The sequence below is a fragment of the Scardinius erythrophthalmus genome (genome assembly GCF_964197995.2).
Source record: "Scardinius erythrophthalmus genome assembly, chromosome: 25".
Classification (NCBI taxonomy): Eukaryota; Metazoa; Chordata; class Actinopteri; order Cypriniformes; family Leuciscidae; genus Scardinius; species Scardinius erythrophthalmus.
Genome location: NC_138245.1, coordinates 11,403,232 through 11,428,317, shown reverse-complemented (window position 1 = coordinate 11,428,317; position 25,086 = coordinate 11,403,232).

Below are 25,086 nucleotides of genomic sequence, written 5' to 3'. Positions count from 1 at the left end.
TCCAACGTGTGTGTGATTTGTGTGTGCACCATTATAAATGTCCGTGCGGACGTCCGTATTTTTCTTTCACTTTTATATTAGCGTTTTAAAAGCACCCCCTCGTGTCACACACGTCGATTAACCGGTGGGAAAATATCCTCAGACACATACCTAATAAATGTATATTTAAATACATTATTGGCCTAGCTGGTAAAAAGTTTTATATATTATTTCGATGTCCTTTTGGACACAAGAGGGCAGTATAGCCCTATGTATGACTTGATTTTTTTTTTTTACTTTACTGTTTTAAAATTTAGAATAAAATTAGAATAAAATTCTTTTTAAAAACAGAATAAAATGGGTTTAGTTGTTATATTTGTATACTTTTATATAGAAATAAATGGTATAAAATTACATTTTTAGAAGATTTGAGGCTTTTAGTGCCTTTTGGAGGCTGATTTTGCAAAAAATCCACATTCAAACCAAAATATCTGACTTCCTGATGGTCGGAGCTAATGACTTTAAATTAGAAAGTTGTCCGGGTCGATGAGATCAACATACGTACTGAGTTGTGCTACTGTAGGTAAAACGACCCCCCCCCACTTTTGTCAAAAGCATTTTGAAAGTGACACATTTCCTGCTGCCAGTTGGTGGCGCTTTAACTTTGACAAACAATAGTTACATCCATCTGATCGGCCTCTTACCATGAACAAACTGCTGAAGTTTTATAAAGATCAGTTAATGTATGCATTAGTTATAACACTTCGTGTTTCTCTTTTCTCGCCATTAATTCGTTTCCTCGCTACGGCCAAACCGTTCGAGATATCAAAAATCCGTCCGCAATTTAGCATCCTCAATGTCTTGACTTCACGCTGACTGAGTTTGGAGGCGAATCGATGTATTTCCTAGGAGGAGTACATTAAATTCCACAGCAAGCGTTTCCAAACAACCCTAAATAGCCGACTTCCTGTTGGGCTGGCGTAAAACTTAGAGCACGAAAGTAGTTCGGCCCGATGAGATCTATATGTGTACCGAGTTTCAAATGAATTCATGCAAGCGTGTTTGATATATGGACCAAGTTTTAGAACCCCGTTCAAGGGGGCGCTGTTGAGCCCCCCTGTCACGCCCGGCTACCAGATTCAGCCCCGCCCTGATGGCCGCGGATTCTGACCTGTGTGCAAAGTTTCAAGACTTTTCGAGCACGTTTAGGGACCCAAAAGCCCCAGAAACCTTGAAAAACAAATGAAAAAGTAAATCTCACTCAACTGACAAATCACACCCACCCCTCACACACTCAGAGACAGAGAGAGAGAGAAAATTCTCCAAAAAATCACATTCAAACCAAAATATCTGACTTTCTGTTGCTTTGAGCTAATAAGTGTAAATTAGAAAGTTGTCCGGCTCGATAAGAACAATATACATACCAAGTTTTGTGATTCTAGGTAAAACTAAGCCCCCATTTTTGACTAAAGGTGGCGCTACTGAGCCCCTCACCACGCCCGTTTCTGAAACTTTGCCCATGTCTACTGGATAATAAGTGTGACGTGTCTGTCGAGTTTCATGCAATTTCAAGTATGTTAAGAGTCTCAAAAGCATCAAAAAAGAATATTAAAGTTTGATGCGTTGCCATGGCAACAGTATCTAAGATATCAATAATCCTTTCACAGGTCTACATCTGCCGTGTGTCTACATTATACACATAAAGTTTGAAGCAAATCGGGTAAAAATAAGAGAGTGATTTCAAAGCATTTTGAAAGTGACACACTTCCTGCTGCCAGTTGGTGGCGCTATAACTTTGACTCACAATAGTCACATCCTTGTGTTCGGCCTCTCACAACGAACACACTGCTGAAGTTTCATCAAGATCAGATAATGTATGCTGAAGTTATAACACACTTCCTGTGTCCCTTATTCGCCATAAATTTGTTTCCTTGCCACGGCCAAACCGTTCGAGATATCAAAAATCTGTCCGCAATTTAGCATCCTCAATGTCTTGACTTCATGCTGACCGAGTTTGGAGGCGATTGGATGAATTCTCTAGGAGGAGTACATTAAATTCCACAGCATGCGTTTCAAAACAACCCATAATAGCCGACTTCCTGTTGGGCTGGCGTAAAAAGTAAAAGTACGAAAGTTGTTCAGCCCGATGAGATCTATATGTGTACCGAGTTTCATATTATTACATGCAAGCGTGTCTGATTTATGGACCAAGTTTTCGGACCCCGTTCAAGGGGGCGCTGTCGAGCCCCCCTGCCACGCCCGGGTACCAGCTTCAGCCCGGCCCTGATGGCCGCAGGTTCTGACGTGTGTGCAAAATTTCAAGAGTTTTTGAGCATGTTAAGGGCCCCAAAAGTGGCAAAAAGGCAAAAAAAAAAAAAAATGAAAAAAAAAAAAAAATAATAATAATCCTTACGAAAAAAATAGGGCCTCCGCCCTTTCAGGGCTTGGGCCCTAATAATTCTACCGGAAACAATAGGGCCTTCGCCCTTTCAGGGCTTGGGCCCTAATAATCCTACCGGAAACAAAAGGGCCTTCGCCCTTTCAGGGCTTGGGCCCTAATAATCCTTACGAAAACAATAGGGCTCTGCGCCCTTTCAGGGCTTGGGCCCTAATAATCCTACCGGAAACAATAGGGCCTTCGCCCTTTCAGGGCTTGGGCCCTAAATATAGCTGCGAGCAGCGATTACGGGCCCAAGCCGGTGGCACCGCAACCCCGGAGCCTTTAGTTACCTAAAGGCACCGGGGATGGCGGTGCCGCCGGCTTTGGAGGGCCAACATATATATATATACACACACACACACACGCATACATATACATATACATATACATATATATATGTATATATATATATAAGACAGAAAATATTACTTGTCTTACCTTATTCTGATTTTATGATACACTCAAAATATTCCACAACAAATCCTTTAAATTTAATGTAAAAATAAAAACGAAAGTAAGCAGTGTTGGTCTCACGTAACCCTCTCATTAGAATCAAAATGTTTCAATATTTGCGATGTATTTGGATGCTAAACTATTCTTTATTATAGGTTTTGTACTTCACTCGTGTTCCAATATCGATGGAAAAAATCATCCTCTTCACACGCACAAAAATGTGCTTGGAAACATCACAGTGGAGCTCTGCTTTCTGTGAATGGTACAAATTGTACTACTGACTATTTAAACAGAGCAGTGTAATTCGTTTATGTTAGGTTGACTATTTTTATTATTATATTGTATTAGGGCTATAATGAACAGGCTGCGATGTCAAGATTGCAATTCTGGAATGTGTGTGTGTGTGTGACGCGGTTGCGGTTGAACAGTGGACACAAAAACATAAATAAAATGTTTTAGTTAATTCCTACATCCATAGGAACACATTGAAAATGCTCGCTCTACTCCGCACCATTATCAATGTCTGTGCGGACGTCTGTATTTTACTAGTATATAGTATACTATAGTTAGCGATTTAAAAGCACCCGCTCGTGTCACACGTCGATTAACCGATGGGAAAATATCCTCACAGTCATATACCTAATAAATTTATATTTAAATACAATAGGCCTACCTAGTAAAACGTTTTATATACTAGTTTGATATCCTTTTGGACACAAGAGGGCAGTATAGCCCTATGTTTGCTTTTTTGTTGAACCAAATAGCACTAAATAGCCTGTTTTTAACTTTTTCATACTTCTTGAATTGCAAAAACAGAATAAAATAGGTTTAGTTCTAATATTTGTATAATTTTATATAAAAATACATGGTGTATAATTACATTTTTAGAAGTTATGAGATGTTTCCTGCTTCCTTTTTGACATTAATTTAATCCCTCGCCATAGCAAAACCGTTTGAGATATTCAATATCCGTTTACAATTTAGCATCATTAATATATTTTTATCATGTTGAAAAAGTTTGGTGGGAATAAAATAAACCTTTTAGGAGGAGTACCTAAAAACTCAGAGGCTGATTTAACAAAAAATCCACATTCAGACCAAAATATCTGACTTCCTGTTGGTTGCAGCTAATGCCTGTAAATTAGAAAGTTGTCCGGCTCGATGAGACCAATATACGTACTGATTTTTGTAATTGTGGGTAAAACTAACCCCCCCACTTTTGTCAAAAACATTTTGAAAGTGACACACTTCCTGCTGCCAGTTGGTGGCGCTATAACTTTGACTCACAATAGTCACATCCATCTGATCGGCCTCTTACCACGAACACACTGCTGAAGTTTCATCAAGATCAGTTAATGTGTGCAGAAGTTATAACACTTCGTGTTTCTCTTTTCTCGCCATAAATTCGTGTCCTTGCCAAGGCCAAAGCGTTTGAGATATCAAAAATCCGTCTGCTGCATAATTGCTGACTTCCTGTTGGGCTGGCGTAAAATTTAGAGCACGAAAGTTGTTCGGCCCGATGAGATCTATATGTGTACCGAGTTTCATATCATTACATGCAAGTGTGTTTGATTTATGGACAAGTGTTCGGATCCCGTTCCAGGGGGCGCTGTTGAGCCCCCCTGCCACGCCCGGGTACCAGTTTCAGCCTGGCCCTGATGGCCGCGGGTTCTGACCTGTGTGCAAAGTTTCAAGAGTTTTCGAGCACGTTAAAGGCCCCAAAAGCCCCTGAAACCTTGAAAAACAAAGATTAAATGGAATAGACCCCCCACACACACACACATAGAGACGGAGAGAGAGAGAAAATTCTCCAGAAAATCCTCATTCAAACCAAAATATATGACTTCCTGTTGGTCAAAGCCAATTACTATAAATTAGAAACTTGTCCAGCTTGATGAGAACAATATACGTACCAAGTTTTGTGATTCTAGGAAAAACTAAGCCCCCATTTTTGACTAAAGGTGGCGCTACTGAGCCATTCCACAACACCCGTTTCTGAAACTTTGCACATGTCTACTGGCTAATAAAAGTGATGTGTCTGTCGAGTTTCATGCAATTTCAAGCATGCTTAGAGTCTCAAAAGCATCAAAAAAGAATATTAATGTTTGATGCGTTGCCATGGCAACAGTATTAAAGATATCAAAAATCCTTTCACAGGTCTACATCTGCCGTATGTTTACATTATACACATAAAATTTGAAGCAAATGGGGTAAAATTAAGAGGGTGATTTCAAAGCATTTTGAAAGTGACACACTTCCTGCTGCCAGTTGGTGGCGCTATAACTTTGACTCACAATAGTCACATCCATGTGATCGGCCTTTTACCACGAACACACTGCTGAAGTTTCATCAAGATCAGTTAATGTGTGCAGAAGTTATAACACACTTCCTGTTTCCATTATTCGCCATAAATTCGTTTCCTCGCCACGGGCAAACCGTTCGAGATATCAAAAATCCCCTGGCAATTTTTCATCCTCAATGTCTTGTCTTCATGCACACCGAGTTTGGTGGCGATCAGATGAATTCTCTAGGAGGAGTATTTCAAATTCCAGAGCATACGTTTTTCAAACAACCCATAATAGCCGACTTCCTGTTGGGCGGAGCTAATAACATATAGTGCGGAAGTTGTTCGGCCTGATGAGATCTATATGTGTACCGAGTTACATACTAATACGTTCTTGTATGTGTCCAAGATTTCAGATTCTGTTCCAGGGGGCGCTGTCGAGCCCCCCTGCCACGCCCGGGTACCAGCTTCAGCGCGGCCCTGATGGCCGCGGGTTCTGACCTGTGTGCAAAGTTTCAAGAGTTTTTGAGCATGTTAAGGGGCCCAAAAGTGCCCGAGAAGTAGAAAAAAATAATAATAATAACAAATAATCCTACCGAAAACAATAGGGCTCTTCGCCCTTTCAGGGCTTGGGCCCTAATAATCCTACCGAAAACAATAGGTGTATATGTATGTATGTATATATATATATATATATATATATATATATATATATATATAATCAAAAGTTTGGGGTCAGTAAGATTTTTAATGTTTTTAGGAGAAGTCTCTTCTGCTCACCAAGGCTGCATTTATTGATTAAAAATACAAACAAAAACAGTAATATTGTGAAATATTATTCCAATTTAAAACAGCTGTTTTCAATTTTTAAATATTTTACATAGTAATTCATTTCTGTGATCAAAGTTGAGTTTTCAGCATCATTACTCCTGTCTTCAGTGTCACATGATCCTTCAGAAATCATACTAATATGATGATTGATGCTCAATAAATATTCATTATTATTTTCAATGTTGAAAACAGTTGTGTACAGATTTTTTTTTTTTCAAAATGCTTTGATGAATGTAAAGTTCAAAAGAACAGCATATATTTCAAATATATATATTTTTAACATTATAAATGTCTTTACTGTAACTGTTGATCAGTTTAACTCATCCTTCATAAATAAAAGTACTGATTTATTTTATTTCCCCAAAAAATAAAATTTTAATTATTACTAACCCAAAACTTTTGAGCGGTAGTGTTTAACGTTACAAAAGCTTTAGATTTCAGATAAATGCTGTTCTTTTGAACTTTCTATTCATCAAAGACTGTACACAACTGTTTTCGACATTTAAAATAATAATGAATGTTTCTTGAGTATCAATCATCATATTAGAATAATTTCTGAAGGATCATGTGACAGTGACGACTGGAGTAATGATGCTGAAAACTCAGCTTTGATCACAGGAATAAATAACAGTTTAAAATATATTAAAATAGAAAGCAGCTATTTTAAATTGGAATAATATTTTACAATATTACTGTTTTTGTTTGTATTTTTAATCAAATAAATGCAGCCTTGGTGAGCAGAAGAAACTTCTCTGTTATGTGCGCGCCACAGACTGCACGCACGTCCGCTTAGAGTTCCGCCTTTTGCCTTCCGTCAATTTTACGTTATTAGAAAAATATTTTTTTAGAGAATCGATTTTTTGACATTTGTGAATCGATTCATAATCGTCCACGTCCGCATCGCGATGCATCTAAGAATAAAATTTTTCTCCCACCCCTAGATTTCATACAACAGGTTAATAAACAGTTACAATTAAGTCACTTACATTTTAGATGCAATGTTGACTGTTTTTGTTCTGTTTCAGCAGCGAAAATAGTTAAACAAAGATCACGGCAGAACCATCACGCATCACGTGTTTTCTCATAACTGAACGATTCAGCATTTTTAACGAATCGGTTGACTCAAAGATTGAATGATCAATCCATAAACATCTGTCTTAATCATGATCGACTCATTCGAACAAATCGTTTGAACGAATGAATCAATGACTCGCTTATTAAGATGGATGCCTGGCGACACCTAATGGCGGTTTAGTGTTGTTTAAAAGCATCATTCTTTCCCACATGTGTGTGATTTGTGTGTGCAACATTATCATTATTTTTCTTACACTATTATATTAGCGATTTAAAAGCACCCACTCGTGTCACACGTCGATTAACCGGTGGGAAAATATCCTCAGACACATACCTAATAAATGTATATTTAAATACAATATTGGCCTACCTGGTAAAAAGTTTTATATACTATTTTGATGTCCCTTTGGACACAAGAGGGCAGTATAGCCCTATGTTTGCTTTTTTGTTGAACCAAATAGCACTAAATAGCCTGTTTTAACTTTTTCATTCTTCTTGAATTGCAAAAACAGAATAAAATGGGTTTAGTTGTGATATTTGTATACTTTTATATAGAAATAAATGGTATATAATTACATTTTTAGAAGATTTTTAGTGTTTCCTTTTTGGACATTATTTAATCCCTCGCCATAGCAAAACCGTTTGAGATATTTATTATCCATTCACAATTTAGCATATTTAATGTAGTTTCATCATGTTGAAAAAGTTTGGTACGAATAAAATAAATAGTTTAAGAGGTGTAGCGAATACGACTTTGGGTAAATTTGAATTAGCTCAAGAATATAGGGAATTTTGGAAATATTAATAATTATGACTCATGGTCATAATTCATAAGTCGCATGTACATTTATTTTATCAATTATAGAGATTAACTGGTTCTGTAACTGATCTAATCGTTATTCGTCCAGCGAATAAAGGTGAGATTATCACAGTTAAGAAGGGTTATCTCTTTACAAACTCCAAGAAAGTTTTATCTCCTGGCCACGGACATCAAACCTTCTGAGTTTATTAATTAAAACTACTGAATGTAGTCTAATATCGAGCTTGTAGCTTAAGATCTTTTGTTTCATTGACTTTAGAATGGTGGGTTTTCAAACACAGAGACAGTGAAAAGTATAAATGGATTTTAATAAATGTGACTAAAGATTATATGAGCTACGAATAGAAACGTACGTAAAAATGCAAACAATAAACACAAACAAACATTTAAACAATAATAACATACGTGATAAGAATAAAATGAAATGAAAGAAAGAAAGAGAGAAATAGAGAGAAGGGAAAAGCTAGTAATTGTTACATACAGAAACCTAAAAGCCGGACCCCAGGAAAGCAGCTTTTATCAGATAAATATACTTGCAAGTCTGTTCTCTGTTTGGTTGATGCTGAAAGCGCGGACGAGGTCCTGTTTCGACTGCGTCTTCCGGTGTCGCGGGAAGCTTGAAAAGGCTCACTGAAATGTAACGTTACCGAGAAAGTTCGTCTTCATCTTCCGTGAAGGAAAAGGCAAATATAACTTAGTTGCAAAGGAACGGCTGCTACGACTCGAACATGTGTTTGTCCGAGGCCTTCCGGGATGTTCCTCGGGGAAGCGTCGCGCCGGTAGAAGAGGAGGAAGGATGAGAGCGAGGTGAGAGAGAGAGAGGTGAGAGAGCCCGCTGTGTTTTGAAGGAGCTCAAGTCACACCCCCTTGCGTGCGTGACCCAATCGCCTGGGAGGACGTATTGTGGTCATGTCCTTTCATTTGGAAAGGTACACGCCTCTTCTAACTAATGCTGGCGGAATAAACTTCGTTCATAAACATTTATAAAACTGGTATTAATCAAATAATGCATCCTCTAATATTCTGTGCTAAATATTCAACACCGTTGTGTTCTTCTGAACAAAACAATACCGCGAATGACAATTCTGTTAGTCAACAACACAAAGAAACAGGATTTCTCGTGATTACATGCATATTAAACTGATTACATATCAATAAAGCTTATAGATATCGTATTTCGGGTATAAGGATCATAAGCACAGCAAGAAATACATTTTAAACATTTTAAAAAGGTAATTTTGACCACAAGTGGTCGGGCATGATAAGGAGTCTGTGTTTTGTGTGTGTGTATGCAGAGTCATGCACACGTGGAACCGCGTGGCGAACTTTTTCCTTCCTTTTCAGTGTGAATATCTTCTTGAGTTGATGAGATTAACTCAGGGGACCTGACCGAGCATCTGCTAACACTGTTGTTTTGTTTTGAGGGGTTAATCAGTACCTTTTGTTTGTTGATTAGATTTGATTAATCAACAAAAAGGCAGACCTGATCATCTGCTTTCCGTTACAGTCCCCCCTTGATGAGTTGATAGGGCGTGTATGGGCCTAGTTGACTCATCACGGTAACAATGGTCAGATGGCAGGTGATTGCTAGGCTGATGACTCAGCTCAAATGAGGTTGAGGGGGGTCGATAGTGTGGGATCCCCCCTTTTCGGGGTTCCATAGGAAACCGCCGGACACGGCTTTGTGAGCTAGGCTGTGGATGTTCACATTTCGTTGAGGTAATGTGCTCTTTCGACGTTGCTGGGTTTAAGTCGAATGTACACTTTCGGAGTGTGAGTCCTGCTGTGGTAATCAGGACTCGGGGCTGCTCTCTCTCCATGCGATGCCGGATGCCGGATCTGGTGATGTCCGATTGTGGCTGCTTTCTAGCGAACCACCACAGCATCCTGTTGGAGGAAAAAGAGAGAGAGAGAGAAAGGGAGGATAAACTTCAGAGATGGATGTCCTTGGTTGGCTAGGGCATCTTGTTGCTTCGCTGAGGTTGGTATGCCACATGCTTTGGTGTGCCATGCGTGGGTTTGGTGCTGCGGTGTTCAGCACATGATGTGTTCTCGGCACGCCTGACCCCCCTTTGTGCGCTGTGGCCTTACAAGCTGTGGCGCTGTGATGGCACAGGTGCACAATGCGTACTGAAGTCTTGTGAACGCAGCTTGTGCGTGGTGGCAGACAGTTGTCTGAGGCACTGGCTGCCAGTGAGCTCAGATGGCTTGCGAGGGTGGTGGAGGGGTAAGTGGCGGCATAGAAAAAGTCTGTTCGTCAGAGGCCCGCATGACCTTTTTAACACAGCGGAGGTAGCGTAAGCAGCTCTGAGGCGTGCAGTGTAGTTGGTAAAGTTCGTTTTGGGCTGTGTAGTCACTGCAATCGTGAGGGTGGTTGGTCTGTGTGTGGCGCAGACATTGGTCTGGTTACTCAACTGCAGTTCAGTCCAGGACCTTGAAGCAGCAGGTGTCAGTGTTCGTTTTCTGTGTCTGTGTCAGACGTGGCTGCACTGTCTTCATCTGTTGTGTAAGAAGACTCTGGCTCACCAGTGTTCTGGGGAGAGTGGTTCCAGGTTCGACGGTCTGGGCTTGGAGTTCTGGACGGCGGATGATGCTGGTTCCAGAATCTTTCTGAGCGCTCGGTCCGACGCGTTGGATGAGCACCGTCACAGTCGTGCTGCCACCTGCTGTCTGGCTTTGAGCAGTGTTCAGAGACGGAGTAGATTGTGTGTGTTTTTACAGTCTTTTCATCTATAGCCCTTTGCTTGGTGTAAGCCTTGTGGACTAAGTCTCTGAGTTTTCGAGTGGACATTGTTCGTGGGCAGACAAGCACGTCAAGATGTCCACTCACGCTGCTATGTAGATTCCGCAGAAACAACGTTCTAAAGTTCACATCTTCTTCCATACCTGGGGTGTCGGTTGCTCCGAAAAATGTTTGTCGGAGTCGGCCATAATAGGAGTTTGGGTGTTCAAGTCGGGCCTGTTTCACATCGAGGGCCGTGATAAACCCTTGGTCAGATTCTGGGTCAGAGAATTCATGGATCAAAGCTTGTCGCAGTTGCTTGTAATCTGCCTTGACAGGGTTTGGTTGGCGATCAAGGAACTTACGCACATCTCTATTTGCAGTTATTCGTAGCAGATACAATGCATCCCAAGCGGTCACGTTGGCGACAGTTTGCAAGTGAAAATCAATGTCTTGTAAGTAAGCAAAAATGTCATGGTTTCCTGCAGGATCTGGGTTGAACGTAGGAATGTTGCGGGCTAGCTTGTCAAGGCTTTTGGGAGGAGAGCTGTTGCTGGGGGCCCAATCCGTCTGGAGAGGAGTCTGACCCTTTACAGCTCCGCCCCCTTCAGCTTTTGGTGTTTGGCTGACCGGGAGAAACTCTGTGATGCGTGTTTCTCCGTTCCAGACACTCTGCAATCTGTAAGCATGTTTTAGTTCTGCATGAACAGTGTCAAGTTCATCTTGGAGCTCGTGTCTCTGCTGAGTGAGCTGATGGATTTTAGTCTCTGCTCTCTCAAGGAGAGCTTCAGCCTGTTGGAGCCTTTCGTTGAGTTCTTTTCTGGTTTTTCTCTCCAACTGTTCTCTTTGGTCTGTGTGTCGATGAAGATCGTCTAGGGCATTTTGAAGTCTTTCAACTTCCTGTTGCAGCGTCGTGTCCGTCTCGTCCTCATCCTCGGTCAGGAAGAGTAGCGGGTCTAGACGGCTTTGTGTGTGTGCCAGGTCCTCCAGGGCCTCTGTGGCCTGGAGCTGTAGTGCGGCTGTCTTTTGCTGCAGGTCGGCGTTGGTCCTTTCGCTGGCCCGGGCCTTGATGACGAGGTTGAGTGCGAGTTCTCCGAAGATTTTAGCCAGCTGCTCATGGTCGTACTTCTGGGTTGGATCGTAGGTCTCAAACTGGTCCAGGTACTGTGGGTCAGCGGCGTCCTGGGGCAGAACCATTGCTGTCATTTCTCGCAGCCATGTTTCGAGAGTGTGCCAGCGGACTGGGTGACTGGATGAGCTCGACATCTTTGCTTACTGTGGTGAGAGAAGCACAGCACACACAAAAAGAGACAAAATGCAAGTTTGTTTTAGGGTCAAATGAGCTATACTCATACGGGCTAGGCCGTTTATGAGAATTTCGGGGCTAACTGATGCCGACAGTTAGCGGAGCCAATTTCGTGGGTATGGATAAACCCACAATACAGATTTTGACAGGCGGTAGCCTGGGGGTCGTCTAATGACGCCGGCTTTGATCGTTACTCTATTCACTTTCCTGGGGTCTCTCTTAGGTTCTGTCTGTCAGTGAAATGAGAGAAACCAATCACAACAGAAATGGAGAAAAATTAAAATAAAAACAAAGTTGAAGGTAGGGAAGATCAAAGGGAAACACAACACAAGGAAGTGAATTGATCTGCAATGAAATGTCACAAGCAATAACACGGGGAGTGTTATAAAATAAAAATAAAGAGGCCTAAGCCTATAAACACTGACTGAGTCCTGCCAATAGATACACAATAAGGGATTAAGATGTTAGACTCAATGTAAATTAAGGCTTTCTGGTTTCATCAAATTGAGTACATATGTATGCAGGAGTCCAAGGCAAAGGCTTTACTAAAATAGTGATACAACAAAAGGGAAATTATGATAACTGATGGTGATTTGTCAGAATAACCTACCCCCCCCCCCCCCCCCCCCCTTGGAGAAAAGAGGGAAGAGAAAAAAAAGAGAAAATTATCAATGAAAGAAAATGTGAATAACAACACAGGCTTGAGACGCAGGCAGAGGGATAGGCCCCGGCAGTGGGTTTGTGCCACTAGGGTGAGGGCCGTATGTCTTCTCAGTGGTCTTCCCTGGCTGATTAGACACAATTTTGAATTAAAATTCAAACTAGTTTGAATTGGAATTCAACTAAGCATGCAAGGGGAGGTTCAAAATAATAAAAATAAGGAAGGAAAGAAAATTAGAATGATGACAGTGATGTATCAATACTAAAATTAATTAAACTGAAATTCAGAATGACTTCCTATAATCCCTACAATAACACTGAAGTTATTAGTATTGATTATAAAAATAATCAAACGAAAAGGGTAGCAATGAGACACTTCAATTGTAGACTGGGGGTTAAACAGATATTGATAAGTCGACCCAAGATGGCCACACGGTGGCGTGCTTCTTCCTAGGTGGACCTATCAATGAACTGAGTGAATCAAATCTAAGTTTTTAATTTGAAAAGTTTTCTTTTTTTCCGAACTTAACTTAAAGTGTGACAGTCAAAAACAGAAAAAGGAATTGTCTAACTCCAAATAATATCAGCATAAGCTAAGCTTGAATGCAGTTAAGTATTTGAGAGAGAAAATGAATGCAGAGAGAAAAAGAAATTGAAAGCAGGTATTATCTTATAACGCCACGAGATGGCGTAGTTGCGCTCGCGCAGGCTGACGTCAGTGGGAGGCGACACTCACGCAGGATGACGTCGGTGGGGCGCGCGTGATTTGAGAACTGCCACACACCTAGAGGCTGCCCTCTAGTGTCGGTGACGTGATTCAGCAATTTAGACAGCAGATTTTTTTTTATCTGTGGAAATCACGAGTATTTCGCGCTCTGTTGCATGCGGAAAATTACACGAGTTTCATAACATGTGACTAACAGGAATTACACATCTATTTAATTACACATTATATATGAAACGGTTTAAATAAAACAGGCATTAAAACTTCCGTTTTTAATTAATCGAGCTGTGAGTAAACAGGCATTAGACTTCGGTTTACTTACACATTATACATGAAACGGTTTGAATAAACAGGGATTATCTTCTGTTTATTTCAGCTGTGAACAGGAATTTTTTCTTCTGTTTACTTACAGCTATGAACAGGAATTAAACATCTGCTCATTACAGGAACAGGAATTATTGCATCTGCTCCTCTCCCATAAGCATTAATCAAAATAGCACTTTATGATAATGCGTAGGTTTACGAAATTGGATCGCGAGGCCAATTTCTGACCAGGAGCTTATCGTTAACGTATTGTATATAATAAGGCCTATTACGACTGAAAAACTGAGTCACTGCTCAGGTCAGATTTACGTCTTCGTCCTAAAAGAGATCCTTTCGTCTTCATTTAGTCGGTTTAAATCGTATTACATGAACTAACTGTAAAGAGTTTTGCTTCGTCTTTACAGAGACAAAAGTAATATCATGAACTGCAGTTTTAGCACTTAACAGTGATTAAAAATGCTTAGACATTTTTGAAACTGTTAATTTGAAGAGCTGAGCTGGCTTTGTGCCTAACGTCAGCTGAGTGAGTTCGCTTTATAGCGACTTACCTCACAATTCAAAACGCGCGTGTAACGTTACAATTATTAATACCAATAATACACATTCACTGAAACTGAATTTTGCCCACCAAATAAAGTTTGAAACTGCCTAAAATAACTCCACCAAAATGTAGCGAATACGACTTTGGGTAAATTTGAATTAGCTCAAGAATATAGGGAATTTTGGAAATATTAATAATTATGACTCATGGTCATAATTCATAAGTCGCATGTACATTTATTTTATCAATTATAGAGATTAACTGGTTCTGTAACTGATCTAATCGTTATTCGTCCAGCGAATAAAGGTGAGATTATCACAGTTAAGAAGGGTTATCTCTTTACAAACTCCAAGAAAGTTTGATCTCCTGGCCACGGACATCAAACCTTCTGAGTTTATTAATTAAAACTACTGAATGTAGTCTAATATCGAGCTTGTAGCTTAAGATCTTTTGTTTCATTGACTTTAGAATGGTGGGTTTTCAAACACAGAGACAGTGAAAAGTATAAATGGATTTTAATAAATGTGACTAAAGATTATATGAGCTACGAATAGAAACGTACGTAAAAATGCAAACAATAAACACAAACAAACATTTAAACAATAATAACATACGTGATAAGAATAAAATGAAATGAAAGAAAGAAAGAGAGAAATAGAGAGAAGGGAAAAGCTAGTAATTGTTACATACAGAAACCTAAAAGCCGGACCCCAGGAAAGCAGCTTTTATCAGATAAATATACTTGCAAGTCTGTTCTCTGTTTGGTTGATGCTGAAAGCGCGGACGAGGTCCTGTTTCGACTGCGTCTTCCGGTGTCGTGGGAAGCTTGAAAAGGCTCACTGAAATGTAACGTTACCGAGAAAGTTCGTCTTCATCTTCCGTGAAGGAAGAGGCAAATATAACTTAGTTGCAAAGGAACGGCTGCTACGACTCGAACATGTGTTTGTCCGAGGCCTTCCGGGATGTTCCTCGGGGAAGCGTCGCGCCGGTAGAAGAGGAGGAAGGATGAGAGCGAGGTGAGAGAGAGAGAGGTGAGAGAGCCCGCTGTGTTTTGAAGGAGCTCAAGTCACGCCCCCTTGCGTGCGTGACCCAATCGCCTGGGAGGACGTATTGTGGTCATGTCCTTTCATTTGGAAAGGTACACGCCTCTTCTAACTAATGCTGGCGGAATAAACTTCGTTCATAAACATTTATAAAACTGGTATTAATCAAATAATGCATCCTCTAATATTCTGTGCTAAATATTCAACACCGTTGTGTTCTTCTGAACAAAACAATACCGCGAATGACAATTCTGTTAGTCAACAACACAAAGAAACAGGATTTCTCGTGATTACATGCATATTAAACTGATTACATATCAATAAAGCTTATAGATATCGTATTTCGGGTATAAGGATCATAAGCACAGCAAGAAATACATTTTAAACATTTTAAAAAGGTAATTTTGACCACAAGTGGTCGGGCATGATAAGGAGTCTGTGTTTTGTGTGTGTGTATGCAGAGTCGTGCACACGTGGAACCGCGTGGCGAACTTTGTCCTTCCTTTTCAGTGTGAATATCTTCTTGAGTTGATGAGATTAACTCAGGGGACCTGACCGAGCATCTGCTAACACTGTTGTTTTGTTTTGAGGGGTTAATCAGTACCTTTTGTTTGTTGATTAGATTTGATTAATCAACAAAAAGGCAGACCTGATCATCTGCTTTCCGTTACAGAGGAGTGGCTAAAAATTCAGAGGCTGATTTTGCAAAAAAATTCACATTCAGACCAAAATATCTGACTTCCTGATGGCCAGAGCTATTGAATGTAAATTAGAAAGTTGTCCGGCTTGATGAGATCAATATACAAACTGTTTTTGCTTTACTGTAGTTAAAACTAACCCCCCCACTTTTGTCAAAAGCATGTTGAAAGTGACACACTTCCTGCTGCCAGTTGGTGGCGCTATAACTTTGACTCACAATAGCTACATCCATCTGATCGGCCTATTACCACGAACACACTGCTGAAGTTTCATCAAGATCAGTTAATGTATGCAGAAGTTATTCCACTTCCGTGTTTCTCTTTTCTCGCCATAAATTCGATTCCTCGCCACAGCCAAACCGTTCGAGATATCAAAAATCCATCCACAATTTAGCATCCTCAAAGTCTTGACTACATGCACACCGAGTTTGAAGGGGACACGGTGAATTTTCTAGGAGGAGTATTTCACATTCCACAGCAAGCGTTTTCCAAACAACCCATAATAGCCGACTTCCTGTTGGGCTGGCGTAAAACTTGACTGGGGTAAAGTTGTTCGGCCCGATGAGATCTATATGTGTACCGAGTTTCATATTAATTCATGCGAGTGTGTTTGATATATGGATCAAGTTTTAGAACCCCGTTCAAGGGGGCGCTGTTGAGCCCCCCAGCCACGCCCGGGTACCAGCTTCAGCCCGGCCCTGATGGCCGTGGGTTCTGACCTGTGTGCAAAGTTTCAAGAGTTTTTGAGCACGTTAAGGACCCCAAAAGCCCCTGAAACCTTGATTAACAATATAAAAGCAATAGTCAAATCCCCCCCTCCCCTCACACACACACAGACACAGAGAGAGGGAGAGAAAATTCTTCAGAAAATCCACATTCAAACCAAAATATCTCTCTTCCTGTTGGTCGGAGATGGTTCATGTAAATTAGAAAGTTGTCCGTCTTGATGAGAACAATACACATACCAAGTTTTGTTGCTGTTGATAAAACTAACCCCCCCACTTATGACTAAAGGTGGCGCTACTGAGCCCCTCACCACGCCCGTTTCTGAAACTTTGCACATGTCTACTGGATAATAAATGTGATGTGTCTGTCGAGTTTCATGCAATTTCAAGTATGTTAAGAGTCTCAAAAGCATAAAAAAAGAATATTAAAGTTTGATGCGCTGCCACGGCAACAGTATCTAAGATATCAATAATCCTTTCACAGGTTTACATCTGCCGTGTGTCTACATTGTACACATAAAGTTTGAAGCAAATCTGGTAAAAATAAGACAGTGATTTCAAAGCATTTTAATAGTGATGTACTTCCTGCTGCCTGTTGGTGGCGCTATAACTTTGACTCACAATAGTCACATCTGTGCGATCGGCCTCTTACAACGAGCACACTGCTGAAGTTTCATCAAGATCAGTTAATGTATGCAGAAGTTATAACACACTTCCTGTTTCATTTTTTCGCCATAAATTCGTTTCCTCGCCACGGCCAAACCGTTCGAGATATCAAAAATCCGTCCGCAATTTAGCATCCTCAATGTCTTGACTTCATGCACACCGAGTTTGGAGGCGAATCGATGAATTCCCTAGGAGGAGTACATTAAATTCCACAGCATGCGTTTCCAAACAACCCTAAATAGCCGACTTCCTGTTGGGCTGGCGTAAAACTTAGAGCACGAAAGTTGTTCGGCCCGATGAGATCTATATGTGTACCGAGTTTCATATTATTACATGCAAGCGTGTCTGATTTATGGACAAGTGTTCGGATCCCGTTCCAGGGGGCGCTGTCGAGCCCCTCTGCCACGCCCGGGTACCAGCTTCAGTCCGGCCCTGATGGCCGCGGGTTCTGACCTGTGTGCAAAATTTCAAGAGTTTTCGAGCATGTTAAGGGCCCCAAAAGTGGCCGAAAGGTTGACAAAATAATAATAATAATAATAATAATAATAATAATAATAATCCTACCGAAAACAATAGGGCCTTCGCCCTTTCAGGGCTTGGGCCCTAATAATAATCCTACCGAAAACAATAGGGCCTTCGCCCTTTCAGGGCTTGGGCCCTAATAATCCTACTGGAAACAATAGGGCTCTTCGCCCTTTCAGGGCTTGGGCCCTAATAATAAATATAGCTGCGAGCAGCGATTACGGGCCCAAGCCGGTGGCACCGCAACCCCGGAGCCTTTAGTTACCTAAAGGCACCGGGGATGGCGGTGCCGCCGGCTTTGGCCCTCCATCGCTGCTCGCAGCTATATATATATATATATATATATATATATATATATATATATATATATATATATATATATATATATATATATATATATATACACACACACACATATATACATTATATATATATATATATATATATATATATATATATATATATATAAACACACACACACATACATATACATATACATACATATATATATATATATATATATATATATATATATATATATATATATATATATATATATATAAGACAGAAAATATTACTTGTCTTACCTTATTCTGATTTTATGATACACTCAAAATATTCCACAACAAATCCTTTAAATTTAATGTAAAAATAAAAACGAAAGTAAGCAGTGTTGGTCTCACGTAACCCTCTCATTAGAATCAAAATGTTTCAATATTTGCGATGTATTTGGATGCTAAACTATTCTTTATTGTAGGCTTTGTACTTCACTCGTGTTCCAATATCGATGGAAAAAATCATCCTCTTCACACGCGCAAAAATGTGCTTGGAAACATCACAGTGGAGCTCTGCTTTCTGTGAATGGTACAAATTGTACTACTGACTATTTAAACAGAGCAGTGTAATTTGTTTATGTTAGGTTGACTATTTTTATTATTATATTGTATTAGGGCTATAATGAACAGGCTGCGATGTCAAGATTGCAATTCTGGAATGTGTGTGTGTGTGTGTGTGTGTGACACGGTTGCGATTGAACAGTGGACACAAAAACATAAATAAAATGTTTTAGTTTATTCCTACATCCATAGGAATACATTGAAAATGCCCGCTCTACTCCGCACCATTATCAATGTCTGTGCAGATGTCTGTATTTTACTAGTATATAGTATACTATAGTTAGCGATTTAAAAGCCCTCAGCGGTGTCACACGTCGATTAACCGGTGGGAAAATTTTATCACAGTCACATCCCTTATATATTTATATATAAATACAATAGGCCTACCTGAAAGAGAATTTTACTTGCCCGACCAGAGTATAGCCTGATAAGAATGTCAATAACAAAAAAATAACTTGGGAGTCACTAAAATGAGAGATTATTCTAATTTCATTACATTCATTTTAAGTTGCAATCAGCAGTTAAAAATGAATGTATTACTGATCAATGGTAACAAGGTTGCACTGCTGAGGCTCATGCTGCTTCTCCAGGAGAATTGTAAACAAATGAGCGCAGCACACAAAAAAGCAAACCAGTTAACAACATACTGACTATAAAAATTACAAATATGGAGTTTTTATATTTCCCTTTCGAAAGGGAACTCTACACTACGTCAGAATGACGCTATGGGGAACGCCTCAGGCGTGACAGGTGTCTGAAATAAATATCAACTCACGTCAATTATGTTGACCGGCGACAGCCCGTGAATCATCAGCTTGATTGATTAACGCGCAACCTGGATGTATAAAGGGAAGCCTTGCATACATGACAACATCTTTTCGTCTTCAGGGACTGTTTGTCTGTATTGAGAATATCGCTGAAGCGCGCGGGAGGCTCTCGAGAGAGCCTCTTGTGCAAACTGTGAGCGTTTTTTATTTAAAAATGCTCCGCTTTCGCGGACCCTTTTCTCGAGGGAGGAGGGTTCAGCATCTGAGCTGTGGTGCGTGCGATCTGTGAAACAAGACTGTTTGGGTACGAGGCGTTCACAGTTAGTTCCTGAGGGTGCTGGCAGTGTTCATTAAGAAATATCTCAGCGCACGTGAGAGAGAAAAAATCCGTGCGCTGTCGGATGTTTCAACCTCGCACCTGTTGACTTTCTTCTCGAGGGATGAAAGCCAAATATTTTTTAACGGCTCGTTTCTCGCGCTTGCCGAGGCAGTGTGTAGATTACGAGAACGTATAAATGTTAAAACAGTATTGTCTGGTGATTATGGCTGCATTTAATTCTATGAATTAAAATGGTGGAAATATTCTGACTTAAGAAGTTAGATATTTAGTAATTTAGCCTATCATCCAGATCCAGTGTTATCCGTTATCCAGTGTTTTTGGCTGCATTTTAATTGAAAAATGAGCAGTGAACAAAAAGAGCAGGTGTAATTCTGGTCTTTTTGTAAAATGTGAAATTAACATATTTATGTTTCTTTTCAGACCACATCTCCTGTTTTAGAGTCTGGGGCAAAATGTTATGGGTAAGAAAGTAAATCTAAAGATTTTTCGATGGTCAGGTAGTAGGTCTTAACAGGCCTCCTTGAACAGACAGTCCCCATTTTGCAACCGGACAGTGCTTGGGCCTCCCTGAGGTGAGCTCCCAGGAATTGACTGTCAAGGAGTAATGTGGTTATCAGGTTATAGGCCTCACTAGGCCTTCCTGAATATGAGCTTCCACATACTATGGTTAAATGAGCTCCCACATATTATGGTTATCAGGTCATAGGCCTCACTAGGCCTTCCTGAATATGAGCTCCCACATACTGTGGTTATCAAGTTATAGGCCTCTCCAGGCCTTCTTGAATATAGCTCCCATATAATGTGGTTATCAGGTCATAGGCCTCACTAGGCCTTCCTGAAAATGAGCTCCCACATACTGTGGTTGAATATGAGCTCCCACATTCTGTGGTTATCAAGTTATAGGCCTCACCAGGCCTTCTTGAATATGAGCTCCCACATACTGTGATATGAGCTCCCACATTCTGTGGTTATCAAGTTATAGGCTTCACCAAGCCTTCTTGAATATGAGCTCCCACAGAACTGTGGTTATCAGGTCATAGGCCTCACCAGGCCTTCCTGAGTATGAGCTCCCACATACTGTGGTTGAATATGAGCTCCCACATACTGTGGTTATCAGGTCAGAGGCCTCACCAGGCCTTCCTGAATATGAGCTCCCACATTCTGTGGTTATCAGGTCAGAGGCCTCACCAGGCCTTCCTGTATATGAGCTCCCACATACTGTGGTTAGCAGGTCAGAGGCCTCACTAGGCCTTCCTGAGTATGAGCTCCCACTTACTGTGGTTGAATAAGAGCTCCCACATACTGTGGTTATCAAGTTATAGGCCTCACCAGGCCTTCTTGAAAATGAGCTCCCACATACTGTGGTTATCAGGTCATAGGCCTCACTAGGCCTTCCTGAGTATGAGCTCCCACATACTGTAGTTGCCAGGTTATAGGCCTCACCAGGCCTTCCTGGTTATGAGCTTCCACATGTCAGGTTACAGGCCTCACCGGCCTTCCTGAATGTGAGCTCCCACATACTGTGGTAATCAGGTTACAGGCCTCATCAGGCCTTCCTGGTTATGAGCTCCCACATACTGTGGTCGCCAGGTTACAGGCCTCATCCGGCCTTCCTGGTTATGAGCTCCCACATACTGGGATATCAGGTTACTGGCCTTACTAGGCCTTCCTGAATATGAGCTCCCATACACGGTGGTCGCCACGTTACAGGCCTCGCCAGGCCTTCCTGGTTATGAGCTCCCACATACTGTGGCGCCAGGTTACAGGCCTCACCGGCCTTCCTGGTGATGGGCTTCTACATGTCAGGTTGCAGGCCTCACCCGGCCTTCCTGAATGTGAGCTCCCACATACTGTGGTCATCAGGTTACAGGCCTTACTAGGCCTTCCTGAATATGAGCTCCCACACACTGTGGTTATCAAGTTATAGGCCTCACTAGGCCTTCTTGAATATGAGCTCCCACATGCTGTGGTTGTCAGGTCACAGGCCTCACTAGGCCTTCCTGAGCATGAGCTCCCACATACTGTGGTTGAATATGAGCTCCCACATACTGTGGTTGCCAGGTTATAGGCCTCACCAGGCCTTCCTGGTTACGAGCCTCCACATGTTAGGTTACAGGCCTCACTGGCCTTCCTGAATGTGAGCTCCCACATGCTGTGGTGAATATGAGCTCCCATGTTATATGGTTATCAGGTCAGAGGCCTCACTAGGCCTTCCTGATTTGAGCTCCCACATGCTGTGGTCGCCAGGTTAGAGGCCTCACCGGCCTTCCTGAGTATGAGCTCCCCCCATGCTGTGGTTGTATATGAGCTCCCACATACTATAGTCGCCAGGTTATGGGCCTTACCAGGCCTTCTTGGTTAAGAGCCTCCACATGTCAGGTTACAGGCCTCACCGGCCTTCCTGAATGTGAGCTCCTACATACTGTGGTCATCAGGTTACAGGCCTCATCTGGCCTTCCTGGTTATGAGCTCCCACATTCTGTGGTTATCAGGTCAGAGGCCTCACCAGGCCTTCCTGAGTATGAGCTCCCACATACTGTGGTTGTATATGAGCTCCCACATACTGTAGTCGCCAGGTTATAGGCCTCACCAGGCCTTCTTGGTTAGGAGCCTTCACATGTCAGGTTACAGGCCTCGCCGGCCTTCCTGAATGTGAGCTCCTACATGCTGTGAGCTTCCACTTACTGTGATTATCAAGTTATAGGCCTCACCAGGCCTTCTTGAATTTGAGCTCCCACGTGGGGTGGTCGTTAGGTCACAGGCCTCACCGGCCTTCCTGAGTTTTAACCTTCCACAATTAGTGGTCACCAGGCTTTAGGCCTCTGCGGCCTTCCTGGTTATGAGTTCTTTCATGTCAGGTGGCAGGCCTCACCAGGCCTTACTGAATGAGAACTCCCACGTATTGTGTCTATCAGGTTGCAGGCTTCTTCTGGCTTTCCTGATTATAGGTTCCCACGTACGGTGGTTCCCTGGTTAGAGGCCTCACCAGGCCTTCCTGGGTTTGAGCTTTTACATGTCAGGTTTCAGGCCTCATCCGGCCTTCCCGAATGTGGGCTCACACATACTGTGTTTTTAGAGTGATGAAGTACGAGCAAACCTTTACTTCATTCCTTTTTGGTACATACGTTCCGTACCTTTTTTAAACCATGCTTATGGTAAGTCACACGACTTATGTCTTGTGTATTTTCTAAATCCATTTTCTATGGTAAGGGTCATGCGCGTATCGCTTCTGTCCCTTCCTATGTGGCTCAGACCCTGGTCTTTCACTTCGGGTCCCATTCTAGATACTTCCTGTCGTCACTTTATTACGACAGATGTTTTTCTCTAGCTAACTTCCACATTCTGATGAGCTCCCACACACTGTGGTCACCGTGTTACAGGCCTCACCGGCCTTCCCGAGTATGAGCTCCCACATGCTGTGGTCGCCAGGTTAGAGGCCTCATCAGGCCTTCTTGGGTTCAGAATGGCTAAGTACATGCACTTTCTTTCATGTACTTTCTATTTCCATTTTTTATGGTAAGGGTTGTGCGCTGTACGCTTTATTCCCTTTCTGAAAGTGAGCTCCCACATTCTGTGGTCGCCAGGTTAGAGGCCTCACCTGCCTTCCTGATATGAGCTCCCACATGATGTGGTCGCCAGGTTAGAGGCCTCACCGGCCTTCCTAATAGGAGCTCCCACATGCTGTGGTCACCAGGTTAGAGGCCTCACCGGCCTTCCTGATATGAGCTCCCACATGTTGTGATCGCCAGGTTAGAGGCCTCTCCGGCCTTCCTGATAGGAGCTCCCACATGCTGTGGTCGCCAGGTTAGAAGCCTCACCGGCCTTCCTAATATGAGCTCCCACATGTTGTGGTTGCCAGGTCAGAGGCCTCACCGGCCTTCCTGAAGGTAAGCTCCCACATATTGTGGTTGAATACAAGCTCCCCCATGTTGTGGTTGCCAGGTTAGAGGTCCTACCAGGCCTTCCTGGAGGTAGCTCCCTTTAGGCCCTCACAGGCCTCCTCAGTGTTTTGAAACACAAACACTGGGTAGATCCATGGATCGAGTAGAGAGACTCCCCTCGCTGGCAAGGGTTGTAAAAGCACTATGCTGAGTCATACTGTCCAGGGTTTCCCGTCTCTGAGATCCGGGCTGAGTGGTTCACTGCCTGTTTTGCAGTCCCTCGGGTTGGATGCCTTCTTTAGGCAAGTGTCCAGAGGCTCTGTCTTCAGACAGACAGGAAGTGGCCAGACTCTAGTGTCTTATGTAGTGACACCAGGTCAGGCCTGCCTGGTGGTATTTCAGGTGGCACGCTCCCCTGAATAGTGACTGGCTGGGAGTCCATTGGGCCCCCTAGCCACACTCCCTAGAAGGGACCCCTTCTTTTGGAAGCTGTGGTCCTAAGCCTTTGAGCTGGCCCAGATATACCCCCCATTAACTATGTTCTGGCGGTTTCTTGGTTCATTAGCTTGGGTGATGACCGGTAGGGAGTGCTGTCACTGACAGCCCGATGTGACCTAAGGGTGAGTGGTTCCAGTGTTTTCTGAATTACTGGTTCGGACAGTTGTCACTGCCTTTGGGCATGCACTCCCCTCAGCATGGTGGCGTTGGTATATCGTTCCCCATAGCGTCATTCTGACGTAGTGTAGAGTTCCCTTTCGAAAGGGAACGTCTCAGGTTACGACTGTAACCTATGTTCCCTGAGAACAGGGAACGAGACACTACGTCTTCCTGCCATGCCTCGGGGCCTGCCTGCAACAGTCCCTTCAGACGATAGGATGTTGTCATGTATGCAAGGCTTCCCTTTATACATCCAGGTTGCGCGTTAATCAATCAAGCTGATGATTCACGGGCTGTCGCCGGTCAACATAATTGACGTGAGTTGATATTTATTTCAGACACCTGTCACGCCTGAGGCGTTCCCCATAGCGTCATTCTGACGTAGTGTCTCGTTCCCTGTTCTCAGGGAACATAGGTTACAGTCGTAACCTGAGACGATTTTATAACATATGATAGAGTTAAGCAACCTCACTTGACGAGTAGGCAACTATTTCCTGAATACAATCACGATTGAAACTGTGACATTGATTTCATACAACAGGTTAATAAACAGTTACAATTAAGTCACTTACATTTTAGATGCAATATTGATTGTTTTTGTTCTGTTTCAGCAGCAAAAATAGTTAAACAAAGATCACAGCAGAACCATTGCGCATCTCACAGCAACTTGTTTTCTCATTACTGAATGATTCAGCATTTTGAAACGAATCGGTTGACTTAAAGACTCAATGGT